Source organism: Ylistrum balloti, unplaced genomic scaffold (assembly GCF_031769215.1).
Source record: "Ylistrum balloti isolate Yb309-2 unplaced genomic scaffold, AGI_CSIRO_Ybal_v1 Utg369814, whole genome shotgun sequence".
Lineage (NCBI taxonomy): Eukaryota > Metazoa > Mollusca > Bivalvia > Pectinida > Pectinidae > Ylistrum > Ylistrum balloti.
Genome location: NW_026781985.1, coordinates 380356 through 394349, shown reverse-complemented (window position 1 = coordinate 394349; position 13994 = coordinate 380356). Strand labels below are relative to the sequence as shown.

The window sequence follows — 13994 nt, the reverse complement described above, 5'->3', positions numbered from 1 at the left end:
ATTTAATCTGATTTCAATGAAGTTACTCAGGAATATAAGAAACCATGAGAATAGGTAGATGTACATCCAGGGTTTTTACCTGGTCCAAAGGACTGATGAGTTTATTCCATGGTGTGACATCTGTCCAGCGTGCAATGCTCCTCAACCTTTTACTAAAAATTGCTACTAGTCATGAACGACAGAACAGATTTTATGTCTAAGGGATTGGGTCAGAAAAGAGAAATTCAGTAAGTTATTTAAACTTCTTCTATAGAAATTATTTAATTTTGTCCATATTTGGTCTGAAGCATTCATGGGTGAAGGCAAATCAATTTTGCCAGTTTCAGTAGGTTGCTTGTGGGTGTCTTTGATCATGGATCAGAACCATTTAAGTGGCCAGACAGGCAGACAAGATACAAGATTATAGACTTTTGATCAGTAGAAAGTGGGATACTATGTGATGTCCACTCCTGTCTGATAAAAATGTGATCTTTTAGTGAATATGTAGCCGAGCCTGGCACCGGTCAGTTAATTACCTGAGTTGCTGACAGGAGTGACCGACATTTAAGGAAGAAGAGGCAAAAGTTTGACCACACCTGAGTGACCAGATAATGATACACAGAGAATGGTCATTATTCTTACTGTGACATTGACACACAGCTAGTGCAGCAGAGGATTCAGTCAAAACTGCCCAACTATTAATGGGAAATGTCTTCACTTCTACCATAACCTTTGACCTAGACAGTTTATTCTCACCTGTTGACCAGCCTAATTCTCACCTGGTCAGGCCTTGATGGATGTATAGAGACAGCTGGTGATGTTTTACTGTTTAGTTATTGTAGTCTCTGTTGAGCTTGGATTGTCAGTTTATTCCAGAGAAATAATTTTCATTTATTTTAGTCTTCCTCTTGTGTCCTTGATTAAAGTTAATTTAAAGTAAATATCAGTAGAATATATTTTCTTTTTAAAAAAGACAGGTTGAGGCTATTAATAAATATGTTTTAGTTATTAAAGTTTGTTCATAGTCAAATCTGTTACCATAACATAAAACTTGTTTTTCATTTGCTATACTGTGTTTATAGCACATGGTTCTATAAATTACCATTTTAGGCCATATGATTGAGTAATAAGTCAAAGGTCAAGGACAAATTGAGGTGAAGGACAGCATCAAAGGTCAAGGTCATGATTAGGAGTCAAGGTCTTTGTAATAAAATCTTTTCCTTAAAGTGGCCTCTCTGTTAATTTAAGATATGAACACACCTAAATCATTTGTTGTACAGGAACCTATCAGTGGGTAGCTGTCACTTAAAAGATTTTTTTTTTATACTTGAGTATTTAATAAGTAGACAATTTTGCAGCATTATGATGCACAATTTAAGAAAATTAAATAGCTGAAATGCCTCTACAAAAAAAAAGATGCATATTGAAATTCACAGCTTTTTAGATTTTCAATTAAATGACTAGCCACGCATTTACCTAGAGGACATTAAATTTGATTCTTTAAAGCATAGCTCACTTATGTGCAATCATTAAATATGAAAATGGTTTTGGATATGGTGTCTTTTTCTTTAAATATTCGACCTCTTAGTGTATTGATAATGTTTGATCTCATGAGTCTTGTTAAATTGAGAGAGAAAAAAGGTGTTATACTATTAGAAATATTTGCAAAAGGGTGATGCAGTATCAGTATATAAAGGAGAAAAAATGACACTTAGGCTTAAAAGTGTTGCTTTTCACAGGGTGTAAAATGATCGGTTTTAGTGACATCTTTATGTGTAATGTAACATTAATTTATACATAACCATTCATTGTGACTGATGTGGAAATGCTGCTTCTACATTAATAGAAATCTAAATGGGCAAACTGTGATGACATAGGCTTTTAAGCATTGTAAGCTTAATTTTTTTCTTTTTTTTTAAAATTTTATTAAGATGTCATAAAAATAGAAACAAAATTTAACATCAACATTTATAGAACAATTATATGATGACTGTAAAATGTTTTCACTGATTTCTTTTCAAAACTAGATGATATTATTGCAGTATAATTTTCTGTTGATATAGCCAATGTAGTCAGGGTGTTGGGATATTGTTAAGGGCCGATAAAGGTAAACAGGATGTGGAAGATTCTATTTTAATCTATCTTTGACACTAACCTGGCCGATTTTAAATATTTGAATAAGGGATGAACTTCGTGAGCGTGGTATGATTTAAATGAGAGGTCTCTCAGCCCCGAAGTCCTTTTGAAATACTGCTACAGAGATCTGAGCCAGCTATTTAGTGTCACATAACTGTAGTTGTATCAGTGTCAGGACCCTGACTTTGTATAAAGGTATATAAATCTTTAAGACTTTTGTGAACTGAAATCTCTGCAGTTCCATTCTTTGACAGTCAAATAAATCTTCTTATTTTATCAATAACTGTCAACTTACATTTTTTAAAATTCTAGATTGAAATATTTCATTGAAACTTTTAATAGAAAATTGGTTTTACTATTCATTCTTTGTATTTCCAGAAATATTAAAACAAACATAATTCATTCTTTGAAAAGTCAAGGAAAATTTAAATCTCATTAGATGCATATGATTCTGAATGTAAAATCCATGAAAATATATTTCAATACATAATACACAATTCATACACACAATTTAGGGAAAAAGGGAAAGTTTTACAAGAAGGTTTCTTTGGAGAAAAATTTACCCCTTATTGGTACCTAGCCCCTTATACACACATACAAAAATATCTCTAAGTTCATACCACCGACAAAATCTGAGTCCCCATGTGATTTACATACAGGTGTGCCATGTCAGGTATTTCTTGACCCTTAACAAGAGGACGTATCTCAAACAGTGCTTCCTTACCTTGGCAAACAAAACAGAGGAAATCCCAAATCCGTGTACCCATGATTATTATTTTTAAAGAATTAAGAAAATGGAGATGCATTGGTGACATTTGAGAAACTCAATTTCACCACAAGGGGGTAATCTTAATCAGTTACGATTTATCAACACTTCAAGACATAAATTAGGAAGATATTTTTTGACCGTGCAGTGGAGCTACCTATATAAATAATAAAATTTTGGATTATCAAATTTTGTATCTGCACCATGATTTTGCTTGTCTATGTAGTTCCTCTATATGTGTAGGTCTGTGGTTGTGCCAGTTTAATTGTTAGAATGATTTAGGCATATAAACCCTCTTTTTCGTACTATATTTTGATATTTTTTTTTTTTAATAGATGATCAATGCGTAACTCATGTACTCAAGAAATATTCTCAGCACACAGTTTTATATGTGTTTTATTTCCTATAAAACTCTATTATATCTCCTCTGAACTTAATAATATACATTCATATATATAATTTCATCTTACCAGTTAGCTTGTAAGTATTTATATAGTAATCCAAATTTTGATATTAATGCTCATACTGACTAAACAGTGATTGATCTAATTACAGTCTGACCACACAGAGACACTGGTCTAATTACAGTCTGACCACACAGAGACACTGGTCTAATTACAGTCTGACCACACAGAGACACTGGTCTAATTACAGTCTGACCACACAGAGACACTGGTCTAATTACAGTCTGACCACACAGAGACACTGGTCTAATTACAGTCTGACCACACAGAGACACTGGTCTAATTACAGTCTGACCACACAGAGACACTGGTCTAATTACAGTCTGACCACACAGAGACACTGGTCTAATTACAGTCTGACCACACAGAGACACTGGTCTAATTACAGTCTGACCACACAGAGACACTGGTCTAATTACAGTCTGACCACACAGAGACACTGGTCTAATTACAGTCTGACCACACAGAGACACTGGTCTAATTACAGTCTGACCACACAGAGACACTGGTCTAATTACAGTCTGACCACACAGAGACACTGGTCTAATTACAGTCGGACCACACAGAGACACTGGTCTAATTACAGTCGGACCACACAGAGACACTGGTCTAATTACAGTCTGACCACACGGAGACACTGGTCTAATTACAGTCTGACCACACAGAGACACTGGTCTAATTACAGTCTGACCACACAGAGACACTGGTCTAATTACAGTCTGACCACACAGAGACACTGGTCTAATTACAGTCTGACCACACAGAGACACTGGTCTAATTACAGTCTGACCACACAGAGACACTGGTCTAATTACAGTCTGACCACACAGAGACACTGGTCTAATTACAGTCTGACCACACAGAGACACTGGTCTAATTACAGTCTGACCACACAGAGACACTGGTCTAATTACAGTCGGACCACACAGAGACACTGGTCTAATTACAGTCTGACCACACAGAGACACTGGTCTAATTACAGTCTGACCACACAGAGACACTGGTCTAATTACAGTCTGACCACACAGAGACACTGGTCTAATTACAGTCTGACCACACAGAGACACTGGTCTAATTACAGTCTGACCACACAGAGACACTGGTCTAATTACAGTCTGACCACACAGAGACACTGGTCTAATTACAGTCTGACCACACAGAGACACTGGTCTAATTACAGTCTGACCACACAGAGACACTGGTCTAATTACAGTCTGACCACACAGAGACACTGTACAAAGTTTACCTGCTGAAATAATACACATTATTTAATGTCCAATTCAAGACGTTGTTTTTTTGTTCAATGCAATATTGGTTAACAGTGCATTGGAATGAGTCCATATTGCAAAGCTTCAAAACGAGCATGCTCTAAAGATAAACTCTGTAAGCATAGAATAAGATATCAGTTGTTTATTACTTTTAGTTACAATTGGTTGACAAGCGGCTATTTTAGATTTTGACAATGAAAGTTGATTATTGCTCTTCCTTAAAATGTAGGGGATAGATCCTGCTTAGATTTCTTTTATTTATATGTTTCCTTCAGTCCCAAGTAGTGCACTGAAAATTTTGAGACAGTATTAGACAAACAAAATGGATGACAAGGGTCAGATTTTGATGATAAAAGTTTGTTATCATTCTGTCTTGAGAAGTACAAGATTGATCATTCTGGAATATCCCTTTTGTTGCTAGTGGTGCTGTTTCTATTTGGATTCAATTGATTTTGACAATTAAAGTTTGTTTTTGACAATGAAAAGTTTGATTTTGACAATGAAAGTTTAGTTTTGACAATGAAAATTTGTTTTTGACAAAGAAAGTTTGGTTTTGACAATGAAAGTTTTGTTTTGACAATGAAAGTTTGATTTTGACAAAGAAAGTTTGTTTTGACAATGTTTAGTTTTAACAATTAAAGTTTGACAAAAGTTTTGTTTTGACAAAGAAAGTTTGGTTTTGACAATGAAAGTTTTGTTTTGACAATGAAAGTTTGATTTTGACAAAGAAAGTTTGTTTTGACAATGAAAGATTTGTTTTGACAATGAAAGTTTAGTTTTAACAATTAAAGTTTGATTTTGACAAAGAAAGTTTTGTTTTGACAATGAAAGTTTTGTTTTGTCAATGAAAGTTTAGTTTTGACAATTAAAGTTTGATTTTGACAATTAAAGTTTGTTTTTGACAATGAAAGTTTGGTTTTGACAATGAAAAGTTTGGTTGTGACAATGAAAGTTTAGTTTGACAATTAAAGTTTGATTTTGACAATGAAAGATTTGTTTTGACAATGAAAGTTTGGTTTTGACAATGAAAATTTGTTTTTGACAATTAAAGTTTGGTTTTGACAATGAAAGTTTGTTTTTGACAATGAAAGTTTGGTTTTGACAATGAAAGTTTGATTTTGACAATTAAAGTTTGGTTTTGACAATGAAAGTTTGTTTTTGACAAGGAAAGTTTGTTTTTGACAATTAAAGTTTGATTTAGACAATGAAAGTTTGGTTTTGACAATTAAAGTTTGTTTTTGACAATTAAAGTTTGTTTTTGACAATTAAAGTTTGTTTTTGACAATTAAAGTTTGATTTAGACAATTAAAGATAGTTTTTGCTTTAGCTAAAGAAGTATCAGATGAATTTATGATGCTGTGCCTACTGGAGGCCATCTTTGACAGTGAATAGATTTCTGTTTACTGGAAAGTTATTGATAAAGTGTTCATTCTTAAATTTTATATGTATACTTCTCCTTTGTTTTTTGAAAAAAATGGCCAACATGCGGGTATCTTGGATTTGATAAATAATGAATTATTGTCATTTTAATTCAGATTTGTCTGTTTAATATATATACTGAAACGAAAAAAAAACGCAACTTGGAAAATTGTTATTAATTTTGTATTAAATATACATAGCTGTATAAAAATCGCGGAAATAAAAGTGCACCCTGCCTATCACCCTAACCAATGTTCAAAATCAACCAGGTGTGATGAGAAACCTATGCACATCCGGCGCGGTAAAAACATCAAAAACCGTGCCTGTACAAACATATGCGTTCTTTTTCATTCAAACCAGTATCAATTTATCACTAACATCGAGACACATCATCGCCAATACTTTTGCAAACAATAATTCCTTTTACTATTATGCCACGGTCACGATGCTTATGGCAAGGAGCACGCAACTTCACGTTGCTCGACACTTCAGTGTTCACAGATCGACTATTAGTTGATTAGTTTCACGTCTTAACGCCACAGGAAGAGTCGATGCCAAAGAGCTGAGATCAGGACGTCTATGCGTAACGTCGCGATGTCAAGACCGGGTTGTTAGGCTGGCACACTTGCGTAACAGGAGGTTAACGGCTGCTGAAACGCCAAGGAATACGATTGGTAATCATAACCATTGGATTCATCCCCAAACAGTGATCAACAGACTGCGTGAGGCTAATTTGCGTGCAAGGCGACAGTACGTTGGTTTACCACTAACACCACAATGTCGAGCACGTCGTATGCAATGGTTGACGGCACATATACCCAGACGTTTTCCTATGAGACGTTGGAGGTCCATGCTCTTCACCAATGAATCTCAATTCACGTTATTTCGAGCAGATGGCCATCAACGTGTGTACCGGCGTCGAGGCAAACGTTTTGCTGACACCTGTGTTTTGGAGCATGACCGATTTGGGGGTGGATCAGTTATGTTTTGGATGGGAATCTCCCATGGTTTGAAGACACCTTTGGTGATAGTCAATGGGAATTTAATGGCCGTACGCTATCGGGATAAGATCCTTAGGCCCCATGTTGTGCCGTTTGTTAGGCAGCATCATCTAACCTTGCAGCAAGATAACGCGAGACCACACGTTGCAAGAGTCTGTAGAGACTTTCTTGAGACACAGAACATTGTTCCTATAGATTGGCCTCCATATGGCCCCGATTTGTCCCCAATCGAGCATTTGTGGGATCAACTAGACAGAAGAATTCGCAATCGCCGTAACCCCCCAAATACCCTCCCCCAGTTAGCAAATGAACTCGTCCAAGAATGGAATAACATTCCAATACAGACAGTCAATGCCCTGATGAACTTGATGCAACGAAGAATTAGAGATGCTATAGCTGTTTGAGGAGGACACACACGATATTAGGGCACGGTTTCAAAACTGCTGCCATTTCAACTTGGATTCACGTAGGGTACTACCAATCATGACCTTCTAGCGAAGTGACCTTTTCTTAAAAATCTCCAAACATTTAGAGGATGTTACATCAATATTCAATATTAACTATTACATATGAAATTTAGACATAATGCTCACAAGTATTATTTTATTAAACCTACAATTTGAAGTTGCGTTTCTTATTCGTTTCGGTATACATGTCAATTTAGTAGTGGGATTGTGCAATGGTACACGATATGCGGTGTGTGAATGATGTACGTATGATTTCTGCACAGTGTGTGCATGATGTGCGTACAACTTCTGCAGTGTGTGAATGAGGTGTGTATGATTTCTGCACAGTGTGTGAATGATGTGCGTACGATTTCTGCACAGTGTGAATGGTGTGCGTACGATTTCTGCACAGTGTGTGAATGATGAGCGTGCAATTTCTACACAGTGTGTGAATGATGTGTGTACGATTTCTGCTCGGTGTGAGAACGATAGATAGCTTGTCCAATTGTATCGTCTGCAAAGAATGTGCGCATGATGGATGATAGAAACACAATCCTTGATATCTACAAATTTAAAGGAAAATATTAATGACTTGAAATGTTTGATTAATTGAGAAAAGGTAAAGTTATTAAGTTTTGATTGGTTGTGTCATTGCTTTGCTCTGAAAATAACGGCTTTTACAAAAAACATGTTTAATATGCACATGACTGTTGACAAAGTTTTAATTAATGAAGTGTGAAAAAGTCATATGTCAATTCAGTGCACACATATGTACCATGTAAATAAGACCATACAGGTGTAGGGTTGTAAACAGCAATAACAATGGGCTATATCTGTGGTTAAGAATTTTATGAGAAAGAAATGAAATAACTTTTAACAAAAAACTTTCTCAAATTTACAGGACGTCTTTCATTGATTTATTAGGGCCAGAAAAGACAAGCAAACCAGTGCAACACTTTTGTTTTTCAATATTCCTCTTTTCCTTTCAAAATTTTTCAGTTGTGAATTTCGTTTTCACAAATATTTCTTTGTTTTATTTCGTTGTATCATTAATATATTAATTAACAATTTTATTCATGAGAGAGTTCTGTACAACTGATGTATGAATATCTGTCCGGAAATAAATGACATTACCACATATAATTACTCTGCTGGAATCCAACAGAACTTCCGACAAGCATTCTCATCTATTTTCTTCACCGCCAAATTAAAAGATATTGAAGTATCAACAAAATGTCTTGATGTCTTATAATGTGACTTGTCTGGTGATAACGATAAAAAGCTTGGTTTAACAATGTTATCGTGTATCTAAGGTTTAGCAAAAAGGCTTGAATTCTCTTCTTTAATGAGTTAGTGTTAACAATGAGCTGACAAAAGTTGTCATCCTCTCAGGTGTAATTACAGCCTTACTCACAATTAATAGGGGTTATCTGTTTTCATTTAGGGAATTTCTGACAGGCAATTTCTCATCTTATTCTTAACATGTCTGTTATTTGGTTTTTCTATCAAAAATAATTTTAAAGAATGGTAATAAGTTTAAAGACAAAAAAATAGAAATCTTTTTGAGTTCAAAATAAAAACATCTTTTGACTTGTAAACAAAAGGAGAGATCATCTCATAGAAGTTAATGTTGTAATGCACAATAATTAAACAGAAAATGTGATAAAAAATTAATTTGTGATGAAATACATTTCATCATACAAAAAATGAAAAAAAAATTTAATTGGTACTTATTTCATTAAAACTGTGGTGTCAGTTTTTAGATAAATTAAAATCAAATTCAGTCAATTGTTTGAAAATCTTCAAAACTCGGTAAAGAATAAAGAGAAGGATAAGGGTAAAAATTGGCTGATATAAAAAATGTAAATTTAACTGATGTGTGACAACTTGAAATGAATGCTCTTCGTGGATATAAATCACCTGAAATTTACAGGTGTATGTTTAAGTATAATCAAAAAAGGTTTTAATTTATCAATTTACCTACCAGTACTTTTTCTGCAAGTAAATAAATTTTTGTAAAAATGCTGAATGTTATGAGCCAAATTTAACCAAAGTTGCATTCAGCGAAAAATTTATTCTTTTAAACAATTAAAAAAATTTTTATATTTTCCCTCCAGCTGGTGATAGAATTTTTATTGAATATGATTGACTTGGTGAAAAAGATTGGCTATATTATCCATTTATGTTGAAGTTTCTGTTATACAAACCATTTCTATGACAAAGTTTGTTATTGACTTGACACTATTCAAATGTCAGGTCAATTTCAGCAATTAAATCATTCAATACATAATTGTTGCTGGCTCTATGCCTTCCAGGTCATAATGAACACCTGGATGGAATGTTTTTTACAATTATTTTCATTTTTCAGATTTTGGGGAAGAAGTGAATAAAAAGGATGTTATTTAATTAATAGAAGTTCCTAACATTTCATTTTAAACAAATTTACTTTAAATCTCCTTTCTTTCCAGTCTGTACCTCCATCTCTCATTTCTTCTGTCTTTCATTCCGTTTTCCTTTCCCTCTGCTCAATCTGTCTGTGTGTACATGTGTCAGAGGGGCTTGAAAACAGTTCAGCTGATGTTGAAAAAAACTGTACATATCATATGAACCTTGATATGAAGCATTATATTATTAAGATTTGACAAAATAAAAACAAAAACAAATAAAGATCAAACAATGGGGGAGAGGTGGGGGGGGGGATGCCAGGGTCTTTCTGGGATCTTTTTTTTCTCTGTTCATATGGAAACAAATAGTTAGATATATAACTACATAACTGATTTCTGTATAACCTAAACTTTAATTACACCAGACACAGATAATCTACATTGAGATATTAACAGTTTCTTTATAGCTGCTTATTTTTGGGGGATGATATTTTCACTGTTTGGTGGTACATTAAAGCATTCGCGAAAATTTAATAATGGGACATGTATGTCCTATACATCCAGAGTGCGAAATTTTAATTTGTAAACATATAATTTGATTGTATTGAAAGAAAGTTATAATAAATTTTGACCTACGATAAGCATTACGGTATCTGGTCAGATGTAACAACACGGTGAGGGGCAAATAACTACCATTGTGGCTCCTCCTTTTTTTCCCTTATTTTTTCTCTCATTCCATTCTTCTCTGTCTCTACTTTTCTGCATTTTCTTCCTTCCTTTCCATTTGCACACCTGATTCCTTCTTTTCATGGATTGAAGATTCTGTTTGTCACATGGTCAATTTGTCAAGCAAATATGGTAGAAAATGAACATTTTTACGTCAAACTTGAATTTGCTTCGGTTCTGTATCTGTGGGCTCTGTGGTTACATCAGAGTTTCATCTGTTAATGTGATATAATTTAATTATAGAAAGTAAGGTCACAATAAGCTTTATTGCTCATGTGTATTTCACTGAATAACAAGACCATTCTGTAGTATATAGATATAGTATGAGTCTATCTATTGATTTCAAAACATACGACTTTAATTTTATTGTTTTAAAAAAATTATCATAAGTAATTGGCCATGAAAATCAATTTTCTTTTAAAAAAACTGATTTGGGGTTCTATACAGACTGCAGTTCGTGTGATGTGAATAACGTAAAATTGTGTTGGGTGTTGATGGGATTCTACAGTGTACGCAGTTACATCAGGTAGGTAAGAAACATCAGTTTCAAGAGTCGGACAAATATTTATCTTACAAAACAGTCTAGAGGGGGAGGCAACTTTGTAAGAGCTTCGTCTCGAAATCTTTACATTCCAGAGTAATTGTATGTTTTTTTTTCTTCCGCCCTCCAAGACGTTCAGCGTCTACAATTCATTAGAAAATGATGTGTACTCGGTTTGGTGCAGCTCTATGATTCACTCCCCTTGAAAAATGATTTACAACAGACCATCAATGAAAAGTTGGACCTATTTAAATAATTTGGGGGAGAGGTAGTTGTCAGAAATTATAGCCTTATATCAATGCTACATTTGTCAGCTTCATCTGTAAAATTTCCCATGCATGATCTTGACAATTAAAAACACATTCAGTGCTGTCGTAAATAGTAAGTAAAATATAAGAATTATATAAAAAAAAATTAAGATTAAAGTTTAGTGGCAGAAGATAAAGTTTGGAAACAGGACCATTTTGTTTTTTTAGTACAAAAAAAAAAAAAAATAAAAGATGTTCATTGAAAAATATGAAAAAAAAATCTTGGTAGAAAAGTATGTAGACAGTTTACAATACTGAGGTCTGTTATCACTGGTTAGCGATGTTAAGACCCTACCCCATAATAAGTTGAAGGATGTGTTGAAAGACAAACCGTTAAACTTCCTCTACCTATAAGAAGAAAGGGGTTAACGGCTCCATCCAAAATTAGGTGATGAAGTGGTTAATTATCGAGCTTGTGGTTTTGGTTATATTTCTCCATGTTAGTCTTAAAGACATCACTATTGCACGGGTTTTACTAGATAAGTCTCAAGTGGAAGTACTCTTCCTTGTGTAGTCACTTTAAAGCCCAAGCTAACAGATTTTCCTAGGAATGAGAATTAACATATACTTTCTATATAATTAATATTACCTGTATATTTAATTGAAGGGATTTTGAAATAGAAAACTGCAAATATGGTATATCATAATTGAAGGATGTAACAAAGAAAAAAAAAAGAGAAAAATTCAAATGTAAAAGATATTGGTGTGTTCTCAATTAGTTAAGGTTTTATGAAGATAAACTAATCACAGTCAGTTCTATACTAACTTGGTAAGTATAGAGATTTTTTCTATGTTTGGTAATCTGTAGAATTTGTTTCTAAATGTAACACATCCCTCTTGACTTGTATTTGTTTCAATGATGGATGGTAGGATAGATTATCATACATGCTATTTATTGAAACTATTACTGCAAAGTTATTGTACTGGTAAAAGTTAGAAAGTTGGAAATATCTACCATGTTTTTTTTTAATGAGAAGTAAATTTCAGGTTATACACCTTTGTGAATATTACTTATGAGCATATTTAAACATTTTGAAATGATATATCACTTGACATAATGTATCAGTAAGAAATTCAAGGTGGCCACTGCTGCCTTGGATTGGTTGAAATGATTTTCGAATTATTTAACTTTGTATTAAAAGCATTAATTGTTCAAACTGGATCTGTAGGACCACAAGACAAAACATATTGAAAATGTTTAAACTCCTTGAGAGAGAAGCAATTATCGTTTAATTGAAACACAATAATATAGCAATAAATCACTGGCTCTTTGTTTGACATACCAAGTCTGTGTTACTTTCATTTTTTGGCAAAATATCTAGATGCTACAAGCTTCCTGCTGATTCAGATTATTTCTGCCTCACTTGAAAGTTTACTCCAATTGAGGCTTTCTGAGGATGGGCGGGAGATTAACAAACATTAACAGCGTATCTTTATATCTGTTGATTTGTAAATTGTAGGAGGCCAAAATCCCAGGTGTAGAAGTTAGAGGCTATTAGAAAAATACGGCTACAAGTAGAAGTGTGTATAGCTGAAAATGACCAGAACTTGTTGAGAAAATAGACTTTGGAGTCATATGGTGTCTGGCAAATTAACAAATTGTCAGGAATTTGATGGACAGAATTTACTACATTTTGTGAAATACTTTTTAATAAGTACAAGAATTATAGGTCTTGAAAGTCTGAAAATGTCCAGATTTATGCCAGAGAAATTGAAATATGGAACAGATTTCTATGTAAAGATTCAGTTAATGGGGAATTTCAAGTGTGAAAATGACATACTGAAAATACTGCTAACATATTTCATATTTTTATATTCAATTACCTGAACTTTAAATGCACATTACATGACAGTTACATACAACACATAGCTTTTAGTGGTTTCTGTCTATCATCACCTTCTGTGTCCATATATCCTGAAACAAAAAATAAAAATGTAGCCCTGCAAGTAACTTCCTCTTGAAGATTAATTGGTGTTCCTTACATGCACCTACAAATGCCTTTTTTAATCCCTGAGAACAAAGATTAAAGTTTTCCCTTTTTCACTGATATTATATAGACCATTGGTTATTAGCCAGTGAAAATTAATATTGTGATTTCATAGACATTTGGGAAGAATCATAGAATGGAAAACTTCATCAATTTTTTAAAATTTTTGTAGTTTTTGATTTCTAGTAAAATGGATTGGATCTAAAGATAGAGCAAAGGGTTGGCTATCTAGCAAAGGGATGTATTAGGGAGGGCTAAAGGGCAAAGGGATGTATTAGGGAGGGCTAAAGGGCAAAGGGATGTATCAGGGAGGGCTAAAGGGCAAAGGGATGTATCAGGGAGAGCTAAAGGGCAAAGGGATGTATCAGGGAGGGCTCAAGGGCAAAGGGATGTATCATTGAGGGCTAAAGGGCAAAGGGATGTATCTGGGATGGTTATAGAGTAAGGGGATGTATCAGGGATGGTTATAGAGGAAAGTGATGTATCAGGGATGGTTATAGAGGACAGGGATGTATCTGGGATGGTTATAGAGTAAGGGGATGTATCAGGGATGGTTATAGAGGAAAGG

At 34.0% G+C, this 13994-nt stretch overlaps 1 protein-coding gene across 1 annotated transcript in view; it reads left to right on the top strand.

Annotated features, from left to right (window-relative positions):
- The window catches only part of LOC132544921 (cytosolic purine 5'-nucleotidase-like), a 126755-nt gene that overhangs the window by 56591 nt on the left and 56170 nt on the right, over positions 1-13994 (top strand). The gene's annotated exons all lie outside the window — the stretch shown is intronic.